Here is an 11,363-nt window from a genome sequence, read left to right as displayed (position 1 = left end):
CGAGGCACAGATCTGGGGGAAGGGTACCAAAAAATGTGCAGCATAGAAGGTCCCCAAAAACAGTGGCCTCCCATCATTCTTAAATAAAGTTTGGAACCACCAAGACACCTAGAGCTGGCCAAACTGAGCAGTCGGGGGAGAAGGGCCTTGGTCAGGGAGATGAAAAATAACCCGATGGTCATTCTGACAGAGCTCCAGAGTTCCTCTGTGGAGATGGGAGAACCTTCCAGAAGGACAACCACCTCTGCAGCACTCCACCAATTAGGCCTTCATGGTAGAGTGACCAGACGAAAGCCACTCCTCAGTAAAAGGCACATGACAGCCAGGTTGGAGTTTTCCTAAAGGACTCTCGGACCATGAAAAAAGGTTCTCTGGCCTGATGAAACCAAGGTTGAACTCTTTGGCCTGAAAGCCAAGAGTCATGTCATGGGGGGGGGGGACAGGCACCGCTCATCACCTGGCCAATACCATCTTTACGGTGAAGCATGGTGTGGGGATGTTCTTCAGAGGCTGGGAGACTAGAAAGGATTGATTGGGAAGGTGAATGGAACAAAGTAAAGTGAGCCTTGATGGAAACCTGCTCAGGACCTCTGACTGGGGGCAAAGTAACACCTTCCAACAGGACAACGACCCTAAGCACACAGCAAAAACACAGGAGTGGCTTCAGGAGAAGTCTCAATGTCCTTGAGTGGCCCGGACTTGATCCCGATCAAACATCTCTGGAGAGACCTGAAAATAGCTGCGGAGCTCCGTTCCCCATCAAACTGCAGAGAAGAATAGGAGAAACTCCCCAAATACAGGTGAGCCAAGCTTGTAGCGTCATACCCAAGAAGACTTGAAGCTGTAATCACTGCCAAAGGTGCTTCAAGTCGTGTCTCTCTTTAAAAAAAAAGAGACAAGAAGTTAGAAGGAACTATGTGGACTTCACTTTAGAGCATGGAAGAATCGATCATTTGTAGATGTATAGCTTGTGCCAAACACTTCGGACTATCGGATTGGAATGGCAACAAGTGGAAACCATCAAATTAAAATGAATGGAATCCGACTAATGAATACACCTCTGATCAGCAGTGTCAGTGAAAAGTTTAGCATTGTAGTTTGTAAGTGAAGGCAGGACTTTGTGACCGACCTGGATACAAACCAATCATACACACCCTGCAAGGCCGCATTAGCCCACACCAGAGACCCACACATAGGCTTCAGCTCTCTAGTTCTGTGAGCTATTACAAGTCTTCAGGTCAGATAAATCCTCATTCATGTGAGGGTAGTTAGTCAATGCCAGGAGGGTAGGCCATCTTCCTGGGTCTCCTGCACATGTGGAGGAAGGAGGTGCAGGTAATGAAACAGCTGGCCTGAGAGAAGCACTTCCACCACAGACAAAAGGATGAGAGGCACCCGCAGAATAATAGTAGTTCCCTAGTGAGGAACAAAGGCGTGAGTATGGTATTTTAGTCGAATAGTGTAAAGCCTGTCGCATGCTTCCCAGTTGAAACAGTTTGCGCATATATTATTACAATTTTGTGATGTTTTTGTATGTTTTGGTGTTCACCAGGGTTTTCTTTTGGCTCTTCATGCACATTATTTTTTTATTCAGGCAAGTCAAAGTTCAGTAGCCAAAGTTTACGCCCATTCATCGGTGATTGGTCAACAGTACTACTAGTAGGAGTGGGAACTATGGACGGGATTCTTCAATTCATTGTTTGTTGTCATTCAACGAGAGACGACTCATTTTCATGCAAAAAAAAATCTTATTTAGATGTAAAATTGCGCGCAGACGATCGCAGACATTCACTTATTTTGCCAAGCCAAGTTATTCTAGGTGCAAACTGAACCTATGTATGCAGACACATTTTTCGTCTCTGCTTGTAAACAAATAACCTCACTACTTACAGAATCTGTTCAATCAATTCAACTCTTCCATTTTTGAAACTTCAATATATTCACACAAGTGTATCCCGTCTACTAGCTTTCTATTAAAGGACTTACGTATATCCTTATGGGATCAAAGGGGCACTTGTTGGTAATGCTAGAGTAGCCAATGGCATCAGGGATAACTCATAATGGCCTTAACCATGGAAATGGATAACCCCACAGTGGAGGTGGTTGCCAAAAGACCTGACACAAAACTGCCCACCAACAGCACCCACATCAGCAAGGGCCAATTAACAAAAAAGCTATTGTGACGGGTAGGCAAAAATGTACCAGGTGTACTGTATTTAAGCAATAAGGCCCGAAGGGGTGTGGTATATGGCCAATATACCATGGCAAAGGGCTGTTCTTAGTCACTACGCAATACGGAGTGCCTGGATACAGCCCTTTAGCTGTGGTATATTGGCCATATACGACAAACCCACAAGGTGCCTTATTGCTATTAAACTGGTTGCCAATGTAATTAGAGCAGCAAAACAAATGTCATACCCGTGATATGTGGTCTGACATACTACAGCTGTCAGCCAATCAGCATTCAGGGCTCGAACCACCCAGTTTATAAATCCTGATTACCAAGATGTTATGGACTGAACAAAAATATAAATGCAAACTGAAACAATTTCAAAGATTTTAAGTTACAGTTCATATAAGGATATCAGTCAATAGAAATAAATGTATTCAACCCTAATCTATATATAATATATAATAATATATGCCATTTAGCAGACGCTTTTATCCAAAGCGACTTACAGTCATGTGTGCATACATTCTACGTATGGGTGGTCCCGGGAATCGAACCCACTACCCTGGCGTTACAAGCGCCATGCTCTACCAACTGAGCTACAGAAGGACCATATATATATATGTACAAGTTCTCCCACTTAAAAAGATGAGAGAGGCCTGTAATTTTCATCATAGGTACACTTTAACTACGACAGACAAAATGAGTAGAAGAAAAATCCAGAAAATCACATTGTAGGATTTTTAATGAATTTATTTGCAAATGATGGTGGAAAATAAGTATTTGGTCACCTACAAACAAGCAAGATTTCTGGCTCTCACAGACCTGTAACTTCTTCTTTAAGAGGCTCCTCTGTCCTCCACTCGTTACCTGTATTAATGGCACCTGTTTGAACTTGTTATCAGTATAAAAGACACCTGTCCACAACCTCACAGTCACACTCCAAACTCCACTATGGCCAAGACCGAAGAGCTGTCAAAGGACACCAGAAATAAAATTGTAGATCTGCACCAGGCTGGGAAGACTGAATCTGCAATAGGTAAGCAGCTTGGTTTGAAGAAATCAACTGTGGGAGCAATTATTAGGAAATGGAAGACATACAAGACCACTGATAATCTCCCTCGATCTGGGGCTCCACGCAAGATCTCACCCTGTGGGGTCAAAATGATCACAAGAACGGTGAGCAAAAATCCCAGAACCAAATGGGTGGATTTAGTGAATGACCTGCATAGAGCTGGGACCAAAGTAACAAAGCCTACCATCAGTAACACACTACGCCGCCAAGGACGCAAATCCTGCAGTGCCAGACGTGTCCCCCTGCTTAAGCCAGTACATGTCCAGGCCCGTCTGCTAGAGAGCATTTTGATGATCCAGAAGAAGATTGGGAGAATGTCATATGGTCAGATGAAATCAAAAAATAAATTTTTGGTAAAGACTCAACTCGTCGTATTTGGAGGACAAAGAATGCTGAGTTGCATCCAAAGAACACCATATCTACTGTGAAGCATGGGGGTGGAAACATCATGCTTTGGGGCTGTTTTTCTGCAAAGGGACCAGGACGACTGATCCATGTAAAGGAAAGAATGAATGGGGCCATGTATCGTGAGATTTTGAGTGAAAACCTCCTTCCATCAGCAAGGGCATTGAAGATGAAACGAGGCTGGGTCTTTCAACATGACAATGATCCCAAACACACCGCCCGGGCAACGAAGGAGTGGCTTCGTAAGAAGCATTTTAAGGTCTTGGAGTGACCTAGCCAGTCTCCAGATCTCAACCCCATAGAAAATATTTGGAGGGAGTTGAAAGTCCGTGTTGCCCAGCAACAGCCCCAAAACATAACTGCTCTAGAGGAGATCTGCATGGAGGAATGGGCCAAAATACCAGCAACAGTGTGTGAAAACCTTGTGAAGACTGACAGAAAACGTTTGACCTCGGTCATTGCCAACAAAGGGTATATAACAAAGTATTGAGATAAACTTTTGTTATTGACCAAATACTTATTTTCCACCACCATTTGCAAATAAATTCATAAAAATCCTACAATGTGATTTTCTGGATTTGTTTCTTCTAATTTTGTCTGTCATAGTTGAAGTGTACCTATGATGAAAATTACAGGCCTCTCATCTTTTTAAGTGGGAGAACTTGCACAATTGGTGGCTGACTAAATACTTCTTTTGCCCCACTGTATAGATATACACACACACACACACACACAGTACCAGTCAAAAGTTTGGACACACCTACTCATTCAAAGGTTTTTCTTTTTATTATTTTCAACATTGTAGAATAATTGTGAAGACAACAAAACTATGAAATAACATATGGAATCATGTAGTAACCAAAAAAGGTGTTCAACAAATCAAAATATATTTAAGATTCTTCAAAGTCGCCACCATTTGCCTTGATGACAGCTTTGCACACCATTGGCATTCTCTCAACCAGCTTCACGAGGTACTTGCCTGGAATGCATTTCAATTAACAGGTGTGCCTTGTTAAAAGTAAATTTAATACATTTGAGCCAATCAGTTGTGTTGTGTCAAGGTAGGGGTGATATGCAGAAGATGGCTCTATTTGGTAAAAGACCATGCCCATACAATGGCAAGAACAGCTCAAATAAGCAAAGAGAAATGACAGCCCATCATTACTTTAAGATATGAAAGTCAAGCAGTCAAGGAAAATGTAGAGAACGTTAAAAAGTTTCTTCAAGTGCAGTCGCAAAAACCATCAAGCACTATGATGAAACTGGCTCTCATGGGGACCGCCATAAGAAAGGAAAACCCAGAGTTACTTCTGCTGCAGAGGATACGTTTATTAGTTTCCAGCAGCCTAAATAAATGCATCAGAGTTCAAGTGACACATCTCATCATCAACTGTTCAGAGGAGACAGTGAAATCAGGCTTCATGGTCGAATTGCTGCAAAGAAACCACTACTAAAGGACACCAATAATAAGAAGAGACTTGCTGGGCCAAGAAACACAAGCAATGGACATTGGACTGGTGGAAATCTGTCCTTTGGTCTGATGAGTCCAAATGTGAGATTTTTAGTTGCAACCTCAGTGTCTTTGTGAGACGCAGAGTAGGTGAACAGATGATATCTGCTTGCATGGTTCTCACCGTGAACCATGGAGGAGGAGGTGTGATGGTGTGGGGGTGCTTTGCTGCTGACACTGTCTGTGATTTATTTAGAATTCAAAGCACACTTAACCAACATGGCTATCACAGCATTCTGTAGCGATATGCCATCCCATCTGGTTTGGGCTTAGTGGAACTATCATTTGTTTTTCAACAGGACAATGACCTAACAAACCTCCTGGCTGCATCAGATGAACTGGCCTCCACAATTACCCGACCTCACCCCAATTGAGATGGTTTGTGATGAATTGGACTGCAGAAGGAAGGAAAAGCAGTCAACAAATGCGGGAACTCCTTCAAGACTGCTGGAAAAGCATTCCAAAAAAAGCATTCCAGGTGGTTGAGAGAATGCCAATAGTGTGCAAAGCTGTCAAGGCAAAGGGTGGCCACTTTCGAAGGAGGCAGACGTGTCCTAAAAATATGTGAGCTATGTCTATAATCCATCAGTTGGTCATTTGGCTGACCCCTCCTTTGTATATCCCTCTGACCTTGGTATGTCCAGCTGTCCTAGGAACCTATGCGTCGCCTTCTCTTCATGTGGTTGTCTAAGATCAGCAGACTATACATCTATGGCCTCCTCTGGTCTCCTCTCCTATACAATAGACAATGTATTTTACCAGAATGGCAAATGCACTCTATAAGTGTATCTCTCTCTTGTGTTATAGTATTATGTTCCTCCATATATGTACATAATTCTCCCATAAAAGGTGGTGGAGAAAAAGGGGCCAAAGGGTGGGCTCCCTTCTGAGAATTCGTAGGCGATCAAATAAACCCCCACTTCCTTCCATTCTACTAGCAAACGTGCAATCATTGGAGAATAAAATAGATGACCTACGCGCAAGATTAAACTACCAACGGGACATTCAAAACTGTAATATCAAATGCGTCACGGAATCGTGGCTGAACGACTACACTATCAACATACAGATTCCTCCAGTATCTTCACAGTACATCCCTGGGGCCAAGCTTCCTGCCATCCAAGACCTCTATACCAGACGGTGCCAGATGAAGGCCCTAATAAGTGTCAAAGACTCCAGCCACCCTAGTCATAGACTGTTCTCTCAGCTACTTCACGGCAAGAGGTACCGGAGCACCAAGCCCATAAGACTCTTGTACACCTAATCAAATGGCTTCCCAGATGATTTGCATTACCCCTCCCCCCGCCCCCCTCTATTACACTGCTGCAACTCTCTGTTATCATCTATGCATAGTCACTTTAATAACTCTACCCACATGTACATATTACCTCAACTAACCGGTTCTGCCACACATTGACAGGTACCCCCCTGTATATAGTCTAGCTATTGTTATTTTACTGCTGCTCATTAATTACTTGTTACTTTTATTCCTAATCCGTATTTTTTTTGTTTCTTTTAAACTGCTTTGTTGGTTAGGGGCTCGTAAGTAAGCATTTCACTGTAAGGTCTACCTGTTGTATTCGGCTTATGTGACTAATTACATTTACATTTACATTTAAGTCATTTAGCAGACGCTCTTATCCAGAGCGACTTACAAATTGGTGCATTCACCTTATGACATCGAGTGGAACAGTCACTTTACAATAGTGCATCTAAATCTTAAAGGGGGGGGTGAGAGGGATTACTTATCCTATCCTAGGTATTCCTTAAAGAGGTGGGGTTTCAGGTGTCTCCGGAAGGTGGTGATTGACTCCGCTGTCCTGGGGTCGTGAGGGAGTTTGTTCCACCATTGGGGGGCCAGAGCAGCGAACAGTTTTGACTGGGCTGAGCGGGAGCTGTACTTCCTCAGTGGTAGGGAGGCGAGCAGGCCAGAGGTGGATGAACGCAGTGCCCTTGTTTGGGTGTAGGGCCTGATCAGAGCCTGGAGGTACTGAGGTGCCGTTCCCCTCACAGCTCCGTAGGCAAGCACCATGGTCTTGTAGCGGATGCGAGCTTCAACTGGAAGCCAGTGGAGAGAACGGAGGAGCGGGGTGACGTGAGAGAACTTGGGAAGGTTGAACACCAGACGGGCTGCGGCGTTCTGGATGAGTTGAAGGGGTTTAATGGCACAGGCAGGGAGCCCAGCCAACAGCGAGTTGCAGTAATCCAGACGGGAGATGACAAGTGCCTGGATTAGGACCTGCGCCGCTTCCTGTGTGAGGCAGGGTTGTACTCTGCGGATGTTGTAGAGCATGAACCTACAGGAACGGGCCACCGCCTTGATGTTGGTTGAGAACGACAGGGTGTTGTCCAGGATCACGCCAAGGTTCTTAGCGCTCTGGGAGGAGGACACAATGGAGTTGTCAACCGTGATGGCGAGATCATGGAACGGGCAGTCCTTCCCCGGGAGGAAGAGCAGCTCCATCTTGCCGAGGTTCAGCTTGAGGTGGTGATCCGTCATCCACACTGATATGTCTGCCAGACATGCAGAGATGCGATTCGCCACCTGGTCATCAGAAGGGGGAAACATTTGATTTACATGATTCCATGTGTGTTATTTCATAGTTTTGATGTCTTCTATTATTATACAGTGTAGAAAACAGTAAAAATAAAAACCCTCAACTTTTGACTGGTACTGTAAGTTATAACATTCCGTTAGTCGATGACACAGTTCAATGACGTGGCACTCAACCATTGGTTGATGCATGCAACATCTGAGCAGGGGAACGCGAATGAGGAGTTTTTGTATGGGGGGCAATGAGAGTGTGTCAAATTAAAGATAAAAAGGATTTGCTATTTTGATAGGTGAGGCTTATTTGAGTGAATAGAAGTTTAATAATGCTTAGATTGTTACAAGCGTATTGATATGTTTTCTACAGAAGGTCATTGGTTCACACCTGATCTCGCTTCCCCCCGCCTGTCTTTCGCCTTTGGGGACATGTATTTCCATTGTTAAGTGCGATCAGTCGACCATCTTGTCAATATTATAGACAATTGTTGCTTGTGCATCAGCATGAGGATGCTACACTTCGCCTAGCTACAGTTTGTGACACAAGATATGTGATAACTATGTTTCCATACTCGAAGTTACAGCTTAGTTTATACAAAATGTTGCCATAGGGTTAAATCTATCTGATCCTACCTCAGGCCAACAGCCTGAGATACCACTCAACACACGCTGTGACTCTTCCGAAGTCAAATCTCGTACCCCCAAGTACTTCTCTGCAGCTGCCACCACAATATTTATTTTCTGCATGTTTGGAATCCATACGTTCCATTGTGGCGTTTTGTATGCGCTGTAACCTCATCGAGTATGGGTCATTCATAGTTGAGTCATTCCAAGTTTGCGGTTGTGCCTTTTCTGTCCCCAGGAAATATAACTTTTTATGTTGTGTAAATATGGATTCCATAAAAGCTTTAAATAAGGTCAGGTGTCCTTTACCTTAAAAACAAAAAAATATGGACCTTGAATGGGAATTTGATGCATTTAAAAAAACCTTTTTGGGATGTAGGTGGTTTTGCTATGACCCTGGGTGTTATTCATCAACTTCCACAAGAAATAAGCCATAAAATATTAAATCTTTCATTATTTTATAGTCCTAGTTAAATTCTCTCATCAATAATGTTTTTTTCACGGTTGTATTTATTTTTTATTGAAGATTTTCTGTGTGGCCCTGATATCACTGTCCACGTTGTTAGTTTGCTGTAATTCTCCATTTAAGATAATAACCCTTCCTACAATGACACCACATTCAGTAAGTGCCATCTTTTCTTTGGTGGGAAAACAATGGTGCAAAACTAAATAAATAAACACTCAGTTTTATCTATTTTTACATGTTTCATGTTGTTAGTCTGTACGTACAAATCATACATTTTCACCATTAGGAAAAAGTATAGAGAAAATTAACATTTCTAAATTAGTTTGATAGAGAAGTTCAAATGTTTTTCAGGCATTCACCATTATGCTGGCTCAATATTGCTCACTCACAGAGCGATGGCCAAATGCCCACCCTGTTAGGATTATGCACCTAACAGGTTGGAAAATGCACCTAAAAAAAGTCTGTGCCCGAGCTTGACCAATATGTTTTTCTGAAAGTCAAACGTGTCCTTTTTCTGATAGAATACACATTGAAGAAATATACCTTTTCCCAAAATGTTATGAGGTCCAAGAGACACTGTATGGTTGGAATGACCCAGTTTTCACATATCTTTGTCTAACTCACTGTAACTACGCCCCACCTCTATTACCTGTGAAATAGTTGTCTGTCAATACAGAGCAGAAGGGAATTTCAATTGTACTTCCAATGATGTATGGCCTATGCATACCTACACATACATACATACTTATTACATGTATTTCTTATACCACACTACCACCAGGTGGATACTAGTCAAACGTCCTGCCCCAGAATTGACACGCGCCACATTCCGGGCAATGGCCCTGTGTGCGAAGTGACAGGCTGTCCCCCCGTACTGCCCTTGGGCCCCGTGTGAGTTTGGGTATTGATTCTAAAAACGCCCCCCTCCTACACTACCTTCCCTTGGTTGTGGATATTGTGGCTTTTGGGTATGGTTGTTGTTTACATACATACATACATACATACATACATACAGACAGACAGACAGACAGACAGACAGACAGACAGACAGACAGACAGACAGACAGACAGACAGACAGACAGACAGACAGACAGACAGACAGACAGACAGACAGACAGACAGACAGACAGACAGACAGACAGACAGACAGACAGACAGACAGACAGACAGACAGACAGACAGACAGACAGACAGACAGACAGACAGACAGACAGACAGACAGACAGACAGACAGACAGACAGACAGACAGACAGACAGACAGACAGACAGACAGACAGACAGACAGACAGACAGACAGACAGACAGACAGACAGACAGACAGACAGACAGACAGACAGACAGACAGACAGACAGACAGACAGACAGACAGACAGACAGACAGACAGACAGACAGACAGACAGACAGACAGACAGACAGACAGACAGACAGACAGACAGACAGACATGTATGTTAGGGTAAAGTAATGTAAAAGACCACACAATCAGACTAGTTAATACAATTGAGTGTAACCAACCAGCCAGTAAGCAATTCATTTGCAAATATCATCTCTCATTGATTTTCTAGGTTCCACGTGTATAATGTGTATACGTGTATAACATACTACACACAATGGATTTGAGACCTATTCCGATGTCCTCCACTTAAACCCTAGGAACTCCCACCTGGTGGCTGTCTGCTTTTCTCCTGTCGATACCTTCATGCCACAGGTTTGTTTCAAAGCTTCTACATTTGTGTTTAAGTAATGTGGGTGTTGTATGTTGCTTAATTACAATATTGTTCTATCTCAGGTCTGAGGTGAGTCCCACTACACTTGTTAGAACACCAGCTCACTAGACTGGAGTCTACATGCTATGAATGTGATGAACTATGAGTCATGATAAAGGGGACACTGTGAAATTGACGCTTTTTTTTTACTAATCTCTTTACAAATATAATGTTTGCAGCATTCTGGACCAATGCATCTAAAACCAGTATCTATCAAAGAGGGCAGCTCATCCACCTCCAGGTATGTGTCCACCAGGTCTGCCCATAGGACAATAAGTTCTCTGTCCACATTAGACTCCATTCTGAATTAATCTGTCCTTCCTAGACCTATGTGCACTGCAGTGTGATCATCTCTAATCATGGTGTCTCCAGATGCTAAGTCTTGCAACAAGATCAAATCAAGGTATCTGGGCATGGGCTAGGGAAACATTGATTTATTCTATAACCTGTAGCTTTCATGGGTGGCCAATCTGTTACAGATGAGAGAAGCTTAGTGGGGATGTTGTGTGCAGCTGTTGTGGCTCCAGGTGTAAAGGCTCTGAATAAGAACATATGCATTGGTCCGTATCTATGATTTTACTTGTCTTAATGTGATTATACTATCATTGCTGTATAGTAATCTTCTAGGACTTGACAGTCCATTCATGTTTCAGGCTTATTTTAATGTATTGTCTTCTCTTAGACAGCCTCTATTGACTTCTGCCATTGATGGGGTCTGGAGCCAGCAGACTAAAAAGTTGGTGACCAAAGCAACAGACTCCCAGTTTGTGGTCCACACTAAGCTCCAGTTGTCCCAAG

Source organism: Oncorhynchus gorbuscha, linkage group LG10, assembly GCF_021184085.1.
Source record: "Oncorhynchus gorbuscha isolate QuinsamMale2020 ecotype Even-year linkage group LG10, OgorEven_v1.0, whole genome shotgun sequence".
Taxonomy (NCBI): Eukaryota; Metazoa; Chordata; class Actinopteri; order Salmoniformes; family Salmonidae; genus Oncorhynchus; species Oncorhynchus gorbuscha.
This window is presented reverse-complemented; position numbering follows the sequence as displayed.